Here is a 6,724-nt window from a genome sequence, read left to right on the forward strand (position 1 = left end):
CAGTGCTTTTTTGGATGTGACCGTGTTCATAGGTTCAGCTTCAGCCCATTTGGTGAAGTAGTCTACCGCGACTATGGCATACTTCACTCCACCCTTTCCAGTTGGGAGGGAACCTACTAGGTCAATGCCCCAAACGGCGAACGGCCAGGGGCTGGTCATTAGGGTAATTTCTGTAGGCGGCGCTCGCGGAACCTTGGCGTACCTCTGGCACTGCTCACATTTCCTGACATAATCCACACAATCCTTCTTCATGGTGGGCCAGAAGTATCCTTGTCGAAGGATCTTTTTGGAGAGGCTCAGCCCGGAGGTATGATCGCCACAGAAGCCTCCGTGAACCTCATGGATGATGGTGCTGACTTCGGTTCCGGCAACACACCTAAGGAAGGGTATGGACAACCCCCTGCGGTAAAGCTTTCCATCCATAACCACGTATCGGGGAGCTTGATATTGGAGCTTCCTTGCGTCAGCTTTATCAGTGGGGAGCTCTCCGGTGGTGAGAAATCTGAGGATGGGTCCTATCCAGGAGTGGGAATGGTCGATGATGGCGTTTATCCTTCGTGTCTCAGTACTGGGGGCTTCTAAGTGCCCGATGGGGACTAAGCCATACTGTTCAATCTCCGGGTCCGTTGCAAGCTTGGCCAGCGTGTCCGCGAGTGAGTTCTGGTCTCGGGGGACCTGGCGGATTTGGTAGCCTTTGAAATGCTGCAGTAGGTCGCGGGAGAGAGACACGTAGGCAGCCATCCTTTCGCCTTTCGTCTGGTATTCCCCGGATATTTGGTTTACCACAAGTAGGGAGTCGCTGTATACTTCGATTTTTTGGGCTCCGACTTCTCTGGCCAGTCGTAACCCAGCTAACATGGCTTCGTGTTCTGCCTCGTTGTTGGATGCTGGGAACGCGAAACGGATGGCGCTCTGGAGATGATGCCCTTGGGGAGATATTAGGATGACCCCCGCTTCAGCTCCTTTTTCATTTGAGGCTCCGTCTACATAGACCTTCCATGTGGGAAGTTCCGGGACAGGATCTTCCGGGAGGTCATTCATTCCCGAGCATTCCACAATAAAGTCCGCGAGAGCTTGACCTTTTATGGAAACACGTGGTTGGTAGTGGACGTCGAACTGGCTCAGTTCCATGGCCCACTTAAGCAATCTGCCAGAAGACTCGGGCTTCTGCAGGACTTGTCGGAGAGGGTGGTTGGTGAGTACTTTGATGGTGTGCGCCTGGAAATATGGCCTCAGCTTCCGTGAAGCAATTAGCAAGGAGAGGGAGAGTTTCTCAATCATTGAATATCTGGACTCGGCGTCCAATAACCTCTTGCTTACGTAATACACAGGGAGCTGGATACGGCCATCTTCCTGGACGAGAGCGGCACTCACTGCGTGCTCAGTCACAGCTAAGTATAAGAACAACGCCTCTCCTTCGACAGGTTTGGACAGAATGGGAGCTCGGGTTAAATGTTCTTTGAGGTGTTGGAAGGCTGCTTCGCATTCGGGGGTCCACTCGAACTTCTTGTTTCCTCGCAACACATTGAAGAAGGGGATACACTTGTCAGTGGCCTTGGATACGAAGCGGCTGAGAGCAGCTATCCTTCCGGTAACGCTCTGGACATCCTTATGTTTCCGGGGGGAAGGCATATCTATGAACGCCTTTATTTTCTCAGGGTTGGCTTCCACTCCGCGGGAGCTGACAATGAAACCGAGGAACTTTCCAGACGAGACCCCGAAAGTACATTTCTTTGGATTTAGTTTCATCCCGTACTTTCGGATCACGGCGAACGCTTCCTCAAGGTCGTCACTGTGGTCCCCGGAGGTCTTGGACTTTACCAACATGTCGTCCACGTACACCTCCATGTTCCTCCCCAGTTGGTCCTTGAACATTCTGTTTACTAGACGCTGGTACGTCGCCCCAGCATTCTTCAAACCGAAAGGCATGACCACGTAACAGTAGACACCCTTGTCCGTGAGGAAGCTGGTGTGTTCCTGGTCCGCGACATGCATCTTGATCTGGTTGTATCCGGAGTACGCATCCATGAAGGATAAGAGTTCGTACCCGGAAGTAGCGTCTACCATCTGATCGATTCGCGGAAGAGGGAAACAATCTTTCGGGCAGGCCTTGTTTAGGTCCGTGAAGTCAATGCACATTCTCCAGGACCCATCGGGTTTCGGGACCAGAACTGGGTTGGCCAACCACACGGGATAGTGCGACTCCTGGAGAAAGCCTATGGACATCAATTTGTCCACTTCAGCTTTGACGGCTTCGGCTCTCACTGGGTCCAACGGCCTCCTCTTTTGGCGAATTGGAGTTGCAGATGGGTCTATGTTGAGTGCGTGGCACGCAACATTGGGATTAATCCCCATCATATCAGCGTGGCACCATGCCAGGATATCCTGATTATCCTTCACAGTGGCCACGATCTTATCTCGAATGGCCGACGGCAGGTTTTTCCCCACCTGAATGACTTTGGTGGGTTCTCCCGGGTTGAGGATCACCTCTTCGACTTCCTCCATCGGCTCTATTGCTTTCTCGATTCCCACTCTTGGGTCGAGTTCTTCAAAGTATGCCTCCTGAGCACCCCCAGTTTCTGGTAATTCTTCCGCCAAAGGAATGGCAGCAAACGTCTCTTGGACCGTGTAGACGGATCGGACGGAGACGTTATAACAGCTCCGTGCACTTCTTTGGTCTCCTCGGAGGGTGCCAATACGCCCATCGTCGCATGGAAACTTCAAACATAAGTGGCGTATCGAGGTTATGGCCCCACAATCGATTAGGACCGGTCGGCCTAAGATGGCATTATACGTCGTGGGGCAGTCGACCACCACAAATGTGCTATGCTTGAAGGCACAAGCGTCGCTTTCTCCTCTGAGGGTGACTGGAAGTTGAATTTTGCCTAATGGCATGAGTGCGTCCCCATTGAACCCTTGAAGCTGGATGGGGCATGGGGTCAGGTCTGTCTCGGTCAATCCGATCGCGTGGAAGGCCGCTTTGAAGAGGATGTTTACGGAGCTTCCGTTATCGACCAAGATCCGTGAGACCTTCTTATTGGCAATCTGGGCTTCCACCACGAGGGGATCGTTGTGGGGGAAGTGCACATGTCGAGCATCGTCCTCCGTGAAGGTGATGGGAAGATCCATCATTCGGGGACGTTGAGCAGGTGATTGAACCAAGGCGCACATCTCCCCGGTGTGTTCTAACTCCCTCAAGTACCTCTTCTGGGAGTTGCGGGTGCTTCCGGCAAGGTGCGGTCCTCCGGAAATGGTGGCTACGTGTCCGTCAACGGGTGGCGGAGCAAGGCCGGGCGGGTATGGGTTGCCAGGCCCTGAAGCCAACAAGGCAATGGGTGCCGGAGCGGCTGGAGCAGGAAGCGCTGGGAACTGAGACCCGGGAGCTTGGGGGTGACCGGCTCCAGGAGCGCTAGCGGTCCCCCTCTGTCCCGGGGAATATGCAGCTCCGTGAACTACCCCCTGTCCGGGATAGATAATGGGTATCCTCACCCACTGACCGAGGTGTCCCGCTCTTTCCAAGGACTCGATCTCATCCTTCAGCTGAAGGCATTCGTTCGTGGTGTGCCCCACGTCTCCGTGGAACTCACACCTTTTATTGGAGTCTCGCGGACACCTTCCTCCGTGAGACACTTTCGGGGGCTTCCTGTAGTTGACCATATTACAGGTCGCCCGATAGACATTCTCTCGCGAGTCTATCAAACTGGTATATTCCGTGAACTTGGGCTCATAGTCCTTCCGGGGCTTCTTTGAATGGTCTCCCCGGTTGGAGTTTCTTCCGCTTCGTTTGCTCCGCGATTGGCTCAAATTTCGTTCTGGGGCTTCCGCTTGCGGCTGCGGCATGCCAGGAGCGATACTACATCCGGTTTGTACAGCTCCATACCCAGAGAAATGGGTTTGACTCGGCGTCTGAACAGACGCGGAAGGCCCATACACACTTGGAGTGAATTGGGCTCCTGGAAGCGTGAGGGCTGGTGCGGGAGCTTGCGAAGCAAAGCTCGGCGCAGTCACGGAAGGCATTGGAGCTGGGGGAACTCCAAAGGCCTGCTGGTAGGCATCCTCAAGGTTGATGATTCCCTGAGCCTTTGACATGAATTCGGACAGCGTTTCTGCCCGTCTCCTCTGCATTTCCCCCCATAGCAGGGAGCCGACAGTAAGGCCCGATTGGAGGGCGATCAGCTTCATGTCATCGCTGACCTTGGTCTTTGCAGCAGCTTCCATCATTCTCTGAATGAAAGCTTTGAGGTTCTCAGTGGGTTGCTGCTTGATGTTGGTTAAGGAACCAACCTCCATGTCGTGGTCGCGGGCAGCAATAAACTGCCTCCTGAATGCGGACTGTAGCTCCTTCCAACTGTGGATTGATCCGGGAGCTAATCTTTTCCACCAGTCCTCCGCGGACTTGGTAAGGGTGAGTGAGAAGCACATGCATTTGGCGTCCTCACTGACACGCGCCACTTGCATCATTTTGTTGTATATAGCTAGGTGGGTACGCGGGTCTGTCCTCCCATCATATAATTCTATGTGGGGCATTTTGAAGTTATCCGGGAGGGACGTTTCCGCGATCCTCCGAATACATGGTTCCGGGTCTTCCTCCTCAGAGTCTGACAGGGCCCCACTTTGCTTCCGGACCAGCTTGGTCAAGGCAGCAATCTGTTCCTCGAGCCTCTTCGTATCACTCTCCGGGAGGTCACGTCCCCGGAGCTTGTCATTAATATGATTTTGGAGGTCATCTCTGCGAGGCCGGGCCTTTTCTCCTTTGGCCTTTTCATACTTGGCCTCCAACCTTCTTCTTAGGTCCACCGTGGACCAGCTATCTTCGGAGTGCGAGTTCGCAGCTCGACCGTCCTGGTTGACGGAATCACTGGGGCGGTTGTTCCTTCCCCTAGGCCTGGGTGCCTTAGCACCGGGCCCTTTAGGCACGGAGTGCCCCCTTGGGGCTGAAGGACGTCTGGGCTTAGGAGCGCCAGAGACCTTCTGCGCGCGGGGGGGGCAGTCGGCCTTGTGATTCACGCCTTTAGGAGGTGCAGGGGCGTCAACGCGCACAGGCTCTCCAACTTTTTCTTTGCCCTTGTTAGGGGCGGCTTTGGATGGTCCAGCAGCGGCTAGATCCGACATAGCGGAATCAGCACCACCTAAAACAGAGGCGTCCTCGTCCGAGTCGCCTAGGTCTCCGAACTTGCTTTGGAGGCGCTCCATCATGCGCTGCATTTTTTCGGAGAGGCGCTCTTGCTCAGCAAGCTTGGCTTTGGTGACCTCCAGTTCTTCGGCTACTTGGACCAGTTCTGGGTCCTTCTCATAGTAGCAGCCGTCCTTGTAATAACCGTCTTGGACATACTCTTCTTCGTCTTCTAAGTATGTTGTATCTTCGGTACTGACCCGATCCTGGCGGGATGTCGGGTCTTCACCTTGGTAGTCCAAGGGTTCGCTTTGCACCACATCTTCCATCGCAGTATCGAGGTTGACCGTAGCATTTTTGTCAACAGCGAATTTTCTCGTAGTCACCATCTCTTTAGCACGAAGTGAATACAAAAATTGTACACAGAAAAAGAGCTGACTAACAACTTCCTACAGCTCTCAATGAAAGCACCAAAATGTTTACCGAGTTTTTCGGAAACGAATACAAACAGAATAATAAAAAGATAAGAACTGTAGAAGTGCTGAAATGTAACTAAACAAACAGTGTTTTTACGTGGTTCAGGCGTTAACAAGCCCTAGTCCACGAGTCGATGTTATTATACTTGGAAAAGGTTACAGTAAGATGGCTGGTGTACAAGAACTTCACACACTCACAGTGTTTCTCTCGGGTTCTCTTGAAGAAGATGAAGCTAGAGAGATTTTAGTAGAGTTTTTGCTATGTGATCTGTTGGCCCCCTCTCTTCTTGTAAAATGAAGGGGTCTTTATAGCTAGGGTTTCGGATTAGGGTTTTTCTCTACGTATATGAGTCTTAATTACACCAGCCATAAATAGGGGATACAATTACTGTAGTAGCATGGCTACAAAACTCTATGTGGGTATATTTACGTGAAAGTATGGGGAACACACAAAGTCAGCCGTCTTTTCCAAGTTGTCAGCGGAACAGTAGGCGAAAAGGTACCCTTAGGCGTGCTGGGATGTGTGCGGCTTTGACCTGACGGGCGTGTCAGGCGGGATCCTGTGTCAGGCGGATATCATTCCAAATATGCCTCCTCCAGGACTCGACCGTTTGGTTTTGTTCCGTGCGAGGCACGGAACTGTTTCCGCGGAGACCACTCGAAGAGCTTCTCCTGGAAGGGGCTTCCCTGAAGGATACCCCTTCGGGAGTCCGGGAGAGTTGACGAGTTTCCGTGTTGTGTTTGCTTGGAAGAGTAATCCGGACACTAAACAGGAGAGGCGAAGCCTTTCTGTCCATCCGCGAGCTCTGGTCACCTACCGTGAAAGACATCGAGAATTCTTCTTCCCCGAGGACATCAATCTAAACGCTATCCGGAAATCTGGATAACAACTCGGATATAAAAACATATACATATACTGATATATATATAATCAGATATATATAAATATATATATAACGAAATAAATATATATATATAAACCGAAACATATATATATAAACTAACATTTTTAGTCTTATTTTACCGAGAGGAGCTACACACCTGTTTATATTAGGGAGAGAATAACAAAAAAAATACAATTACAAAACAAAATATAGAGAAAAAAAATCCAAAAATGTTAAAAATACCGAATACT

Source organism: Humulus lupulus, chromosome 3 (genome assembly GCF_963169125.1).
Source record: "Humulus lupulus chromosome 3, drHumLupu1.1, whole genome shotgun sequence".
Classification (NCBI taxonomy): Eukaryota; Viridiplantae; Streptophyta; class Magnoliopsida; order Rosales; family Cannabaceae; genus Humulus; species Humulus lupulus.